Here is a 16,933-nt window from a genome sequence, read left to right on the forward strand (position 1 = left end):
CAAAATGTTACATCAAATCGAAAATATTGCACCAAACGAACTGGGTGGGTTTAGAGGGTGAGTTATTGAATAACATACGAAACCCACTTTAACCCATCTATTTATTTGCATTACAGCTGAAGCTTTACAAACAGCAAAAATTGCTGGCGCCAAGCAATTGGAAAAGGCAGTGAAGCATTCATCACACTGTACGGATGGTGTAAAGTTAGAAACTGCTGTTGTAACAGCTGCCACCGACACAACGGTTATCTCTACTTCGCCGAGTAGCGGCTCATCCGACTATCTATCGAAGACAGTATAATCATATATTTTTCCAACACAGGTTAGCGATGTACTTGCACAGGAAAAGATTTCAATTGAACCCAATTAAGAGAGTTTATTTATTATTAAAGTACTTACCTTTCTTTATATCAACAGTATTAATTTAAGTTGCAATTTCATGTACATATATAATAAGGGATGTGATACGATTGCTATCGGAATTAGATTTGAAACCAATCAATACTCCTGCTAAGGGTTGCAGAATTATTGCTTGAATGATTAGATTTAGAACAATAATAAGTCTGACTCATTTACAATTCGTACATTTTTAAGTTCATCAATTACGACAGCAATCGGATTCCACGACACCTTTGAATATTCTTGATCTGAAAAAAGAGTAAACCTAATCTGAATTTCTACTAAGCTTTAAGTTGTAGATTATTTAAATAATTGGAGTTTTTTCTGAAGCTTAAAATTATTTTCTGTTCGCTTGGAAAAGATTTCAATTGGAAAATAAAAACCAATAAGGCGAGTTTATTTATTATTAAAATACTTACTTTTCTTTATATCAACTATATTAATTTAAGTTACAATTTCATATACATATATAATAAGGTATGTCGTGATACGATTGCTGTCGGAATTAGATTTGAAACCAATCAATACTCCTGCTAAGGGTTGCGGAATTATTGCTTGAATGATTAGATTTAGAACAATAATAAGTCTGACTCAATTACTAGTCCTACATTTTTAAATTCATATTTTACTTTACTTTATTACTTTAAAATTCAATTACGACAGCAATCGGATTCCACGACACCTTTGAATATTCTTGATCTGAAAAAAAGAGTAAATCGAATCTGTTGTTGAGTAAATTCATTCAAATAATTAGAGTTTTTTCTAAAGCTTAAAATTATTTTCTGCTCGCTTAGAAAAGACTTCAATTGGAAAACAAAAACCAATTAAGCGAGTTTATTTATTATTAAAGTACTTAATTATTTTTTATATAAACTGTATTAATATAAGTTCCAATTTCATGTACATATATAATAATAATGAAAATAATAAATATTGAAAATTCAATTTTTTTGGTTCATATTTTATTCATATGGCTGCTCCAGGTAAAGTAAATCTGCAGGTAAAATTCATGTTATATGGCGGTTATATAAATGGTAAAACCGCAGTAAAATTGATTGTCAAATGACTCGAAAATGTAGAGTGAAATGACGGAGAATATGACCGCCATTTGACGAGCATTGTGACGTGTGTGAGCAGCACAGTACTATGCCCACATCCTATAAGTTGGAGCGGAATGCACGATCACATAAATAGGTACGAAATGGGAAAAAATGTAAAAAATCTACTCTCGCTAGTGCAAACGTGACTAAAATTTAACAAGGGCCGTGACCGCACAATGACGGTCAAATGGCTAGTCAAATGACGTGGAGCGTTTTTGCACAGCAATGTAAAAGTCATTAAGACGATAATTGGTGACCAAGTTATTGGTAACGATTAAGTAATCGATTAGGTAACGGGTACCTGTCTTGTAGGGTAATGGTTTGGGTATGGCGGTATGGCTACTGCATATTACGCTGCACGACATGTAGCGACAGCGGCGCTTCACAGTACGATATATTTTGATATAACACATTAAGCGGCAATCGAGCGACATATTGGTGCAAGAGTTTGTGTTAATTTTGCTTGCAAAATGGACGACGTAGTTTTTGAAGCTGTAATAATTTAATTTTTGTGCGAAGAATAGGAAAGCAGAAGTGTCGCGGATATGGCTCGATATAATAGCTTTGTTTTTTTACATCTATATACGTTTACGCTTAAACTTTATATGGACTGCTAGGCGTTAAACTTTATCTATTTTTCTAAAATTGCTGCGCAAAAAATGAGTACTCCTAAATTTTAATACGCATTATACACAGAAGTAACTGAAATATGTGTCTATGTTTTACCTCTACAAATGGTGTGTGTCCACTATTAACTGCGACCGATTCAGCTATAGGATTTTCCTTCTTCTCCCAGTTCCCATCTGTACCCTCACAGGGCCAAGTTTTTGGTAAAAGGGTCCACATTTTGCTCAATACCGGTCATTCGTGGCGAAGAGTCTGGATAAGGTACTCATGCTTTGTCAACAAATATGGCGGATTTAGGGAGGACAACTCGCTAAACCCCGTAATTCCGAATGTCATTCGAACCGTGTTCATGGGATACATAACTGTGTCTTATAACGGTGGCGTCCAGATACCGGACACCCTCTGGTGGTAACTAGTCTTGCTGGGATATTGGGGGATATGTCCCAGCTGACCTATCTTCCTCCATAATCGTGGGTATTTATATATGGAAAAAAATTTTACACAATTAAACCAAAATGGAGCTGAACAGCTCCCAAGAGACCCGGTCGATTGCGACTTTTCGGTGCAAGCCGAATCAGCTGTCGCCACAGACATGCTGGTTCCGAATAGTCTCCTGCATGGTCCTGTGGACCCTGGTCATAGATGACCTCAGTTCAGTTAATGAAAACCAAGGAATTTGACACACAAGAACATGCAGATGACGTAGTTATTTGCATCGCAGGGATGCACGAGGAAACAATATCAGATTGCATGCCACAAGCCCTTCGCATCATAGGGAGGTGATGCGATACCAAAAGATTGTCAATTAGTCCTAGCAAAACTGTCATGGTGCTTTACACCCAGAGAAGGAAAGCATCCATCCCAGAACCATCCCTGGGTGGAACAAAAATACAATTCTCAATGAAGGCAAAATACTTAGGGGTGACACTGGATAGAACCTTAACGTGGAATGCACATTTGGATGCTATCCTAAACAAAGAAACAAGAGCTTTCTTTGCCTGTACTCGACTTTACGGCAAAACATGGGGGATATCTCCAAAAATGGTAAACTGGAAATTTAATACTGTTGTAAGGCCATTACGTCTAGGTGGTGTGACTCTTAACCCCTATGTTATATGGAGTAAAAAGCCTGGAGAGGTACTTAGATACATCAAAAGCATCCACATACAAAATTAGGCTGAAAGGTCATGCACAGTAGATCTGCACAAAGGTCGCAGTGCTTCCAGACCTAATATTAATAATTAATACACTATGACCACCAGAGGTTTGTATCTCTTCTTTTAGGTGCATCATGTTCTGTAGCTGGTTGCCGCTAGATGGGTCTCCTAAACATTATCTAAGCCTTACCTTAAAGCTAACACACTACAATTGAATGAGCTTCAAGAAGGCACATTCAGAAATTTTCTAAAAACTGTTAATAAAAAGTTTCGAAAATTAATTAAAAATTTGACTAATTTAACTTTAAAATTTTTATAATTATACATACATATGTATGTGGTTTGTGTTATAGTTCGGACTATGTTATAAATGAAAACTACTAAAGATTAATAAATAAACGTAATTTGCGAACACTACCATTTTAAAGTGTGCCTCTATTATTTTTCACGTGGCTATATTTTTTAATAATTCATACATATGTATTATAAAAAATTGGGTATACATATGTGTATACGAGTACAAATGATTAAAAATGATTGATTGTTTTACAGTATTTAAATTTATTAAAAGAATATCTCTAATAAGTCCTCGTCTATACTTGCTCTTATCTATATATATATAAAAAGAAGTGTGCATTTTGATTGTCACTCCATAACTCGAGAACGGATAGAAAGATTGCCATGAAATTCTGAGGAAAGATACAGGAAGGCGAGATGATGGTTAGTTGATTTTGAAATCCCAAATCGGTTTACCCATTCTTGAGTTATGGAGTGACAATCAAAATGTACATATATATATATATAAAGAAAGGCTAAAATGTGTGTTAGTTTGTCGCCGGTGTTTGGAGAAATGCGTCGGTCGATTCTGTTCAAACTTTGGTTGCGATCGACGTACAGGGTCTTGAGATATAGGCTAACATGTGGACCTCGGTACCCCTAGAGAGTGTGTGTAATACGGATATCAAATAAAAGCTGTTCCTGAGAGGTTTAAAGTAATTTTCATTGTGATATTAAATTAGTCGCATCAGCCTGGCAAAGCTGATAAATATGCATGCGGAGCCGAAATAAAGACATGAATTAATAATACCCACATACCTATTTACATACGTCCTATTCGATTTGCCTGAAATTTGGTATATAAATTTGCCTATATTGGTATTTACGATCCTTTTTTCCAGGAAGTAGACCATAGACGGACTGGGACTGAAATTAGGACTAGGACTAGGACTGAGACTCTGAGTATTGGAACAAAATACATACCGCTCTCTGGGACAGGCAATAACGAATGAAGAAGAATGAGAAGAACTTGAGAGAAGAGAGAAGGAGAAGAAAACTGAGAAAGTGATAGAATGAGATGCAGATGGAGATAGATGAAGCGAAAAAGATGGAGGGAGGAGTGAATGAAAGTGAAGAGGGCGGAGGGCAGAGTTAGATGGAAAAAGCTTATTTAAATGTATGCAGATAGAACAACGTCTGCCGGTTCTGCTAGTGTCTGATAAAATGAATTTCAGATTTCAATTGAAAACACCGTTTCCACTGACACTTGCGTCGCAGGAGCAGCGAGTGCAATTTCAGCTATGCTTTTTAACTCTTTCTCTGTATATCTGTGCCAGAAGTTTAATACGCTTGTAGGTGGAGAAAGGCGTTTAACATTGTCAAAGCAGTTAATTGTATCTACAATAGTTTTCTTATTTGACAAAAAGCTGTGTTTTTTTTTACATCTATAGACGTTTACGCTTATACTTTATATGGACTGCTAAGCGTCAAGCTTTAAATACACCTCTGAAATTGCTGCGCATAAAATTTGTACTACTAAACTTCGATACGCATTATACTCAGATGTATCTGAAATATGTGACTTTGTTTCACCCCAACACTAATTCTATGTTTCACCTCTAAAAATTGTGTGTATCCACTATTCGTCGCACCCGTTTCAGCTATATGTTATACATTTTGACCACCAGAGGTTTGTGTCTCCGATTTTAGGTACACCCTGTTCTGTAGCTAGTTATTTAACCACTGCCGCTAGATGGGTCTCCCAAGCATTATCTTGTAGTGTACTTGATCATATCGATACTACTGTAGTCACGTTAGATAATATGTTTATTGATCAAACGTAACATTTAATATATAATACTCTTAAAACTAATAACAATGAAATTTGGATGTTCTTGTGTAAACGTTCTTCTTTATTTCTTTATTTTATTCTTCCGCGTCGTTCGTTGAGTTTAGGTATCTGTCATTAGCCCAAAACGGGTAGCTGTCATGCAGAAAAGCGAGCATGTTGCCACATTAGCCCCCAGGAGTGACTTCAATGCACCTGAGAAGTCACGGATCGTTGCACTGCCGACTTCTGGAGTATGTGCGCGGTATATTTGGACTCCTGGAATTGCTCGTTGACGCCACTACAGTTGAGTTACTTTTGCCTATTCTGATTTTCTGTTTCAATAGATGCAGGCTTAAACCTTTCTGTTGATACTGTGGTTGCCTTACCATCGACGTCAATCTTGAATACATAGTCCGATATGCGCTCGAGCACTTCATATGGACCTCGATACGGTTGTTCAAGTGGTTTTTTTTACATCGTCTACTCGTACGAACACATGAGTTCAACTATGAAGACTAGAATGTTTGAATGCTCGAGATCTATTGTGATGCGCGGTAGCTGACGAGCGGACTGTACGCATGAAGTTTCGAAATTCTTCGACAAAATGTTGTGGCTCAGGCCCCATCTCGACGTCGATGAAGAATGCCCCTGATAACCGGAGTGTTGTTCCGTAAAGCATTTCTGCTGTGCTGGCTTTAACGTCGTCTTTGAAACTTGTGCGAAGACCGAGCAACACCACTGGCGGAATATTTACTCAGTTTGATGAGGCGTGGCACCGTATTGCCGCTTTGAGGGACCTATGCCAACGCTCGACCATACAATTCGATGCTGGGTGAAAAACTGTCGTTCGAGTTCGGTTGCATCCTATGAGTTGCGTGATGCGTTGAAGAATTTTTACTCGAATTGAGAGCATCGATCATTGGTAACGGTAGCTGGTGCTACGAAGCGGTTTACCCACCCGGCGGAGAATGCTTTTGCTATTGTATATATGTCTTTTAGCGGTATTGCTTCGAGCCAACGGGTGAAGCAATCGATTATCGTCAGGCAGTATCTGTATCCGTCGCAAAATGGCATAATTATGATGTCGACGAAAACGTGTTTGAAACGTTCACTCCGTACCTCGATGTGTTGCGGAATGTTTCTTTCATTACGGTGTACCTTGCTACTTTGGCATGACAAAAATATACGTACCCACCGGATACTGTCACGATTCATATGCCACGCGTATTGTTCACTTACAATTGTGGCTGGTCCATTGGGGTACGAGATGTTGTGAATTAGGTCGAACACTTTTCGTCGTAGTGACGGGGGTATGTATGGTCTTACCTTGCCTGTCAATACATCACAGTACAACTCGGCATCTGAATTATCGATATTGAGTATGCGTAGTTTCAGAGATGTTGAACTTGAACGCAGCAGATGGTGTAGTTCCTGATCGTTATGTTGTTCGTCTTCGATCTCTCTAGCTGATATGCTCACAGGGAGGTTTATAGTATTAATCCGCGACAGCGCATCGGCTATCGTGTTTTTATGTCCCAGTGTATGTACTACCGTGCTGGTAAACTGACTTATATACTGAAGTTGGCGTTGTTGCCGGGGCGAAACCTTATCACAATTTTGATCTAAAGCGAATGAGAGTGGGCGATGGTCGGTAATAACTGTGACGCTTCGGCCCTCTAACAGATGTTTAAAGAATCGTATGGCTTTGAAGATAGTTAATAGTTCCTAGTAGGCGCTATATTTTCGTCCAGTCTTATTGAGTTTAGCAGTATAGATCCCTAAAGGTGGTATCATACCGTTGATAGATTGGTCCAGCGCCGCCCCCATTGCCTGATCAGATGCATCGCAGCGAAAAGTAAAAGCAGCCTCCATTGCTGGGTATGCCAGCTGGACGCTACCTTTCAATGCCATTTAACAGTCATCAAAGGCTTTTGATGTTGTTTCATTCCATCCCACTGGATGTTTGTGGTTCTTTTTCGCTCCCGCGGTGAGGGCGATTAGTGGATCCTGAATTTCCGAAGCTCGAGGAAGGTTTAGCCTACAAAAGTTACATGAGCCTCAAAAACGTCGAAGCTCAGGAATTGTTTGTGATCTCGGGTAGTTTCGCATTGCTTCTATGCGATCAGTGGTTGGCTTAAGTCCTGCTCTGTCGATTGTATGTCCGAGGTAGGCCACCTGTTGTTGTGCGAACGAACATTTGTTGACATTAATTGAAAGGCCGTGCTGTCTGAGATGGTCGAACACCATTCTTAGGTGTTTTTTTGTGTTCCTCCATGGACTTAGATACTATCAACATATCGTCGATGTAAATATGACAAAACTGCAAGTCTCGAAATATGGAATCCATTAATCTTTGAAATGACTGTGCAGCGTTACATAAGACGAATATCATAACGTTGAATTCGAAGAGGTCGAAGGGTGTTATTAGCGCTGTTTTCCGTCGGTCTTCAGGTGCTACTGGAATCTGGTAGTATGCTCGCGTGCGATCCAGTGTTCTGAACACGCTGCAGCCATGCATTAAATATGTGCAGTCTCGGGGGTGCGGAATGGGATACCTGTCGGGCACTGTGACTATTTAATCGTCGGTAGTCACAACAAGCGCGCCAATTTTCATCTTTTTTCGCACGAGATGTAGTGGCCTGGCCCATTCGCTCTTTGACGGAACGCAAATACCTAGTTTTAATATACTGTCGAATTATTTTTTTGCTGCTGCTAATTTTTCCCAGCGATCCGACGCGCCTTCTCTGCGAAGGGTGTACCCTGCGTAGTTATGTGGTGCTTTACGCTATGCTTAGGCGTGAGGGGATTAGTGGGTTTGGTGATTCCCTCGAACTCCTGGAGGAGGCTCCACATACTGTTATAAGTGGCGGATGTAATGTGTGCGACTGTCATTTCTTGCATTGATGCTTGAGGTCGTGAATACTTGAGTTAGAGTGCACCAGCCTCCAATTGCGTTGATGGACGAGCAGGTTGTTATGTTTGATGAAGTTGGCACCTAATATGGGATGCGCAATGTCTGCGACTGTGAATGGTCACTTGAAAGTTTAGCTCAGACCAATGTCGAGCGTTATTTGGTGTAAGCCGTAAGTTCTTATTATAGAGCCATTTGCTGCAAAGAGAGTGAAATCAGTTTTCTTTAAATTCGTTGGAATATTATTGAGAACTCCCCTGGGTAGCACCGAAATGTCGGCGCCGGTATCGATCAAGAATTTGAGACAATTTTTTAAATCGGTTATTTGTAGACGCGAATTGAACGGGCCGTCAGCTGTGCCTACGAGAATGACCGACGGCCTTGTTATTTGAAGTTGCTTTTGCCGAAATTACAGGCTTGTCGGCACTTCTTTGCTTCAGCACCGAATAGTGTGTGATAATAGCACATGTTCTTTCCCATCTTTCTCACTTTTTCACCTTTTGTTGTTTTTATCGCCGTCGTAAGCGCCTGTACCCGGGCGTTTAATCCTTCGATAACATGTGCAAAAAATTTTTGTGTTTCGTTGTATGCCACTGCCCTGTCAGCTGTTGGGGGCCCCACTTTGGTAGTCAGTAACATAATGCTATTTTCCATCTCATAAATTTTGTCTGCTTGTAAGGCGAGGCTGTCAAGATCGTTAGTGGCGCTGACGGCCAAAATCCGACGGACGTTCTGTCGCATTTGTTCCAGAAAAATTTTACGTAGAATGTTCTCGGTCACCATACCAGCTGCTAAACTTTCTAAACGCAGTAAATAGTGTGATGGCTTCCCATCAGTGAACTCAGTGTTATATAGCAGACGTCGTAATTTGCTTTCGCTGCTTTCTTCGAATATGTCAAGCAGTCATGTCTTCAAAGCCTGGAATTTACCATCAGCTGGTGGATCCTTAATAATGTCCGCCACCAATGTTAGGGTAGTATTGTCCAAGTGCACCAAAACATACCGGTACTGTGATATGTCGCTGCTGAAATATTTGAAGATGTGGTTGCCGTGTTTTTGGTGCTCGAGTTTTGCGTTTGCGTGCTCATTTTGAGTTTGGGGTCCCCAATGTAGTGTACTTGATCATACCGATACTACTGTAGTCACGTTAGATAATATGTTTATTGATCAAACGTAACAGTTAATATATAATACGCCTAAAACTAATAACAATGAAATTTGGATGTTCTTGTGTAAACTTTCTTCTTCTGATTATTCTTCCGCGTCGTTCCTAGAGTTTATGTATGTGTCATTAGCCCGAAACGGGTTGCCGTTATGCAGAAAAGTGCGCATGTTGCCACAATCTAAGGCAAGGTGCACACGAGGCTACGCGTCATAGACGTGTACAAGATATTTCATATAGCTACAATTTCTCTACGCCTTAAGATCTGCACACGAAGCTACTTTCGAGCGTCGCTACAAATAGCAAACAATTATTGAAAAAAATTAAAAATTAAATTTCTTCAGCTATATCCGTCCCCGAAACCAAAGGAAAATAGGTATTAAACGTTGTTTGCATCCCCGTGCCTTTGTAAATTATGAAAGGCAATTTTAAACCACCGCGGACTAGAGAAAAGGGTGATTTCTAGTTTCCAACACTTTTCAGCTTTTTAAACGCTTCAACAATGTCTAACCAAGCTGTTGTGGTGTTTAATACTCTTTTTCGCTCTGGTAATATACCTTTCACGCACTTTTATTAACTAAAGAAACATTTTTTAACTAATCACACAAATTTGCATATAAAAAAATGTTAACAAACATCTTGTTCTTCCTTTTTTTCAAGCGTACGTACGCTCAGCGACCAACATTGCTGTACGCTTAGCTACACGAAAATTGCATGCTTTGTCGCTTTCATGCAGCTGACGCCTCGTATGCAGCTCTCCATTCAAATACATGTGTTCGGCATTAAAGCGTACAGCGTCTATGACGCGTAGTCTCGTGTGCACCTTGCCCAAAGTTTCCATCCTGTTTTATCCAGTTGTTAAATTATAGATTCCAATATTACCATATTCGAAGCATTGTCGATTGTTATGGAGTAAATCCTGTCCATATTTAATTCATACAATTTAAGCGCGTCCACAATTATATTGGATGAATTCAGTGCAGTATGTTGGACAAATTTCTCTTTTATTGACTGGGAAAGTAGTACAATTTCGCCATTATCAATGTACCATGCATTTACTCCAGTAACGGACCTGTCTAAACGACTAACACAGTCTACAAATTGTTACTAGCTTCTTTTAACCATAGATACTGCATCAATAACTTTAGCTTATCGATTTTGAAAGTCAGACATCATTGAAGATCGCAATACACTAGCCTTTTTTAGGTTCTCCTCCTTAATATTTTGAATGTTTATGGATAAAACTACCGCTTTGCATATCGGGTCGATTATTTTCCTAAATCCACTGTCTTCCATCAATTTAAGTGGTCGCCCATTTTTGGTGACAAGTTCAACACAGCCGTCCACTAAATCTTTCTTTGATCCGTTGACTGTAGCTGATGCCAATTTGCCTACAATACACTTCTCAATGTTATTTTGTTTAGCGTCCCTTTTGTTCAGTTTCTCGGAAATTGCCACTTCGACTTGCTCACATATATCAGCATGTTTTCTTTTCAAGTGGCGCTTTAAATTTTCAGTGTTTTCCAGTCATTGGTATTTGACAATGTTTACACTCATTTATTTATTTAGTCTAGTAACAAATGTTTATTACATACACTTATGACTAAATTACAGAGACCAGCTTATATTAAGCTATGGAGAACACTAGCAAAAAGAATTTATATTATTACATATTAAGTAATTTTTTAGTTTAAGTTGAAAAGCGTATTTTGAGTCCGAGAAATCAATATCCAAAACACTTGAGAAGCAATTAATTTCTGATAGGGCTCTGTTAATAGGCGCTTTTGAGTTATAAACAGTTCTACTCAGCCCTATGAAAAAGATTTCAAAGTAGCGGAGGTTTCTACAGGGAGTATTTAAGCATAGTCTTTCAAGAAGCAGGGCGCAGTCAATTTTGCCCGTGAAAAGATCGAAAATGAATAACGAGGCCAAAAGAATTCTGCGATTGTTTAGGGATAGTAAGGATATTAGTTGGCATAAACGGGATCGGTTCAGAGAAACGTAATGAAATAAGCGCGAAGCGCATAAAGATTTTTTGAACCCGCTCCAGGCGGTTGATGTGAACTGCGTGGTAGGGCCGCCAAATGAAAGCTGCATACTCAAGTTTGGACCGCACAAAGGACGTATATAAAACTTTGAGTGTGTAGGGGTCAGAGAAGTTTGCGGAATGGCGTCTGACAAAAGCAAGCATTGAAAGCGCCTTAGAAATTGTGAAGCTGACGTGAGTGTTAAAATTAAACTTTGAGTCGAAGTATACCCCCAAGTCTTTAACTTCAAGAGTCGTACGAAGAAAGGTTTCTGCAATATGATAGGAGGTATGAAGTGGCCTCAGCAGTTTACCGTACGTCACAGTGTGGCACTTACTTATATTAAGGAAAAGACGGTTCTTAACACACCAGATATAAAGCTTATTAATCTCAGATTGAGCAACAACGACATCATTATAACAACTGATCTCAGAATAGATCTTGAGATCATCAGCATAAAGCAGAAATTTGGTAGATGAGAAGCAAGAGCTAATGTCATTAATGAACAAGATAAATAGTAAAGGGCCCAGAATACTGCCCTGGGGCACTCCAGAGGTGGCCCAAAATGGTTTCGAATAAACGCCGTCAATATTTACAACATTACTTCTGTTGTGCAGGTAAGATTTAATCCACTGTAGGAACGTAGAGTGGAACCATAACAAGCTAATTTCGCAATTAAAATTTTATGAGAAATTTTATCGAATGCCTTGGAGGAGTCTAGGTATATTGTATCAACCTGAAAACCCCGCCTAAATGCCGCGTAGCAGTCCTCAGAAAACACAGCGAGGTTCGTTAATGTGGATCTGGCCGGGACAAAACCATGTTGATTGGCGCAAATCAGGTGTTTATACTAAGGTAAAGCTTGTCATTGACAACACATTCGAAAAGCTTCGAAGTTGTAGACAATTTGGAAATAGGCCTGTAATTAGAACAGTTACTTTTGTTGCCAGACTTAAAAATGGGAGTGACGGATGCTTGTTTCCAGTCATCAATAAAAATACCCGATGCCAATGATTTATTGAATATAATCATTAACGGTCGTACTAGCGAAGGACAATTTTTCAATAGAATAACTGAAAGATTGTCAACATCAGTTCTGGAGGAATTTTTAAGTTTTTTAATCCCCTCAACTATGTCTGCCTCAGTGAGAGTAAGTGACCCAAAATTATTAGCGGAGGGAGACTTAATTAACTTGTGTATGCTATCTGTATCTTCCACAGTTAAATCATTATCTGTGATTAAGTTCGCCGAGAAGAAGTCAGCAAAGAGATTAGCAGCCTCATTAACAGAGTTGGCAGTAATATTATTGTAGCTTACTGATTTCGGTATGCTAGATACGCTCTTCGTGTAGTTAATGTAATTCCAAAAGTTCTTCGGATTGCTCTTGATGTTTACCTACGTACTTAGCATATAAAGACTTATTAAGATTGTTAAATTTTTTCTTATAAACAATAAACAAATCATAAAATCGACGCTGATTAGTAAACTTGTATTTTTTAAAGAACTTGTTCCTCAAATTTTTTAGATGTTTGAGCTCGCTATTGTGCCAGGGAGATTTATAAATTTTATTTTTATATACCGGCACGATTTTTTCGCAAACCTTATGAATTTCATTTTTAAATACATTGAAAGACTTTCCAACTTCACTCTCGCCAAGCATAGCATCCCAATCAACTCCGCGTAAAGCAGAATTTAAACGATTAAAATCACATCTTCGAAAATTGAACGATGTTTTCATATTTGATGTAGGAATACAGAAACACTCAAAGAACTGAATTTCAAGCTTTAAGGGCAGGTGATGCAAGTTTGGGGTAGCGAAATTGAAGACGCAGGTTCCTAGATAACAAAACTAATATTATTAGTTACAAAAATTAAATCAAGAGTGCGATGTAAAGAATTATGGAAACTATTAATTTGAGATAAACCAACCTGTAACTGCTCCATTATCGTATTAACAAACGCAACCCTGCGTATTGCTGAATATTTGCCTTATTTCTTTATTTCTTGTATTTCGTATTGCTGAATATTTATCATATTTCTTTATGTTGTTCTATTTCACTCGTTCAATTTATTCGTTGTTAACCTTTCTTTGTAACTTATAAGTTCAGTTAAATACTGGACGCCAACAAAGTGTAACACGCTCAAGACTTGGAAATTAAATGTTCATTTTTAAAACTAGTAAACATATATTTTTTACTTGCCAGTAGCATCAGTGACATAAGTTTACACTTTGCGTCCAAATTAACTTGTCCATTGAGACAATAAAGCGAAATATAGCCGAAATTCATACGCGCAGTCAGCGTTCTAACTATTTATCGTCAATTCGCAGCACGCCAAGCTGTCGTAATTAAAAACATCGCAGTCAGCGTCCCAAATTAACTTGTCCATTATGACAATAAATTTAAATATTGCCCAAATTCGCACACGCAGTCAGCGTTCTAAATATTTGTCGTCACTTCGCAGCACCCAGGCTGCCTTAATTCAAAACGTCGCAGTCAGCGTCGCAACCGTCGCCACTTTGCCATAGTCGTGTTGAAGCACGTCAGGTTGTTTAATTTATAAGCGTCGCAGTCAACATCGCAACCGTCGCCATTTCATATTGTAGCATAACAGAAAATAAGTCTGTTGTAGTTGGTTGCAATAGATACATAACTCGTCAACATTTGTTGCTGAAAATCAAATTAACCGTCAACATTTGCCCCATCGAATACTCGCCACTTTATTTTCATTTGAACAAACAATTGCAACAAAGAAGTTCATTTTGCGTCATAAAATTTCGTGTAAATGATGACAAGAAACAAATCAAAAGAAAATAAAAATACCGATGGAAATTCGGCAGAAAATTCGGAGGAAGACGAGAATTTAAACAGAACAATGGTTGAAATGAATAATACCACCGGAGAAAACGCATCAGCACAAATTTCACAACAAGAATTGACAGCGTTGTTAGCCAGCATAAATTCCCTGCAGGAGTCAGTTAGCGAACTACGTCGTGACAACGAGCGATTGCAAATGGAAAGAGATAATGCCGCCGCAGCTAATCTTCCAGCTGGTTCATCGGCCATAACATTTACATCATCCGCAAATGTTTTAAACAATTTAGGGCTGAACTCTACCACCGCTGTTGATTCAACCAGCGTATCTACCATTCCGCATTGCAAGTACTCCGCAACGACTACCAAACAATCATCAGAATATATGCCATACCAAACAACTGTAGGCACAGCAAATTCGCTAATTATTTCTCCCTCTCCTGTCGCCACAACCGTCGCCGGTGTTTCACCAGTAACACAAGTTGCCTATAACCAACCATTGCCATATCTAGGATCCATGCCGAATGTTCCTGTGAACCTTGGGAACACACCGCCACCGAGCCAATATTTACCATCGCTGCCTACCTTGCAGGCCGCACAACCACAGATGTATCAGCCAGGAGCTGAGCAATATCGAGGAACGATGACATACGTGGAAAATGCAGCTGCTAAACTCTATCCCCTGCCTACTTTCAGTGGTGATCCGGAAGACTGGCCATTATTTAAAGCGAGTTACATTGACACCACCAGAGAGTTCGGCTACAATAACAAGCAAAATTTGATACGATTGCAGAAAGCGCTGAGTGGAAATGCCAAGCAAAAGGTTTCGTCACTGCTAATTTTTCCAGACGAGGTGTCACATGTTTTAGATGAGCTGGAATTTAATTTCGGACGTCCTGAGTTACTGTTACGTGTACAGATGCAAAAGATACAACAGTGCCCAGTTATAAATGAAAGAAATATTGAACAAATAGTTGACTTTTCAAATAAGGTACGCAATATAGTGGCGTTTTTAAAGTCTTCCAATGGCCATCATCATTTAATGAGCCCTATGCTATTGGAGTTACTCGTCCTTAAGATGCCACCCTCGAAGCAGTTCGAGTGGAGTCGTCACATCCTGAATATATCACATCCTAATCTTCAAGTTTTTTCTGATTGGTTAAGTGAATTGGCGAAAGTGGTTAGTCTGATGCCGTCAATTTATACAGCCCTTCAGCCTCCGGTTACCACAACGTCGTGGCGCCAGCATGGATCGCCAACAAAACAACAGACGTCACACCAGTCTTCGTCCCGTCAGTCAAATTCTGGCCCTAGCACATCACGTCGAATGTTGTACACTTCCGAATCAGGTGAGTCCAAAGCCTGTGTTAAATGCAATCAAGAGCATCAGCTAGAAAATTGTGGTCAATTTAAAACATTGTCGGTATTTAAAAGATGGGAGTTCGTTAAACAACGCTCCCTTTGTTTTTCTTGCCTCAAAGCTGGCCATAATTTAAGTAACTGCCAATTTAAAAGGGTATGTGGCATTGATTCTTGTCGACGTATGCACAACGAGCTGCTCCATAATGCAGAGTCAGTACCGGCTGCAGCTAAATCGAATGTTTCCACACCACAAGAAAACGCACATATTTTAAATACGTCAATAAATAAGAACACTGCATGCCTATTCAAAGTCCTTCCAGTCATTGTTAATGGACCGAAGGCAAGTGTTAAAATCTACGCAGTGATGGATGAAGGGTCATCAGTCACACTTTTGGAAGAAAATATTGCCAACGTCTTAGGTGTTCGAGGATGCATCGCCCCACTCACATTACAGTGGTACAACGAAAAACAAACTACCGAGAAGTCACGCATGGTCAATCTAGAAATTCGTGGTTTAGATTCAGCATCGTATCATCTTAAGAATGTACGAACAGTAAAACACCTCGATCTGCCGACGCAGTCGTTTCGCAAAGATGCGCATGAACATTTGGTACATTCATGTGTAGCAGATTATGAAAACGCGCAGCCGTCATTGTTGATAGGGCTTGATAACAGCTTTCTATGTACACCTAATGATACGATTGACGCCGGACCGGACCAGCCTATCGCAGTCGCCACCAAATTGGGTTGGCTGGCGTACGGACCAGTAGGATCAGTGAGTACAGCCCAGGTGCTCCATGTGCGCCAGTCTGTCAGAGAAAATCAATTACATCAGCTTGTCGCGGACTATTTCAGTGTCGAAAACTTTGGTGTCAAGCATTTAAACGCGACTTTGGAGTCAAATGAAATCAGCCGTTCCAGGCGCATTCTGGAAGAAACCACCAGATATCTTGGGAATCGTTATGAGATAGGATTGCTTTGGCGCGAGGACCATATCCAACTGCCCCTCAGCTATGATATGGCCAAGCGAAGATTAATTAGTGTCGAAAACAAAATGATGAAGGATGCCAGCTATGCCGCCACCTACAAAGCAGAAATAACAAAGTATATCGATAAGGGATATGCACACCTGTTGACAATGCGTGAAGCACAACACCATACATCTACGACTTGGTATTTACCTCATTTCGGTGTAATTAACCCCAACAAGCCGAATAAGATGCGCATCGTATTTGATGCAGCTGCTGTTGTGGAAAATACATCACTCA

The sequence above is a fragment of the Eurosta solidaginis genome, chromosome 3 (assembly GCF_040869045.1).
Source record: "Eurosta solidaginis isolate ZX-2024a chromosome 3, ASM4086904v1, whole genome shotgun sequence".
NCBI classification, from domain to species: Eukaryota; Metazoa; Arthropoda; class Insecta; order Diptera; family Tephritidae; genus Eurosta; species Eurosta solidaginis.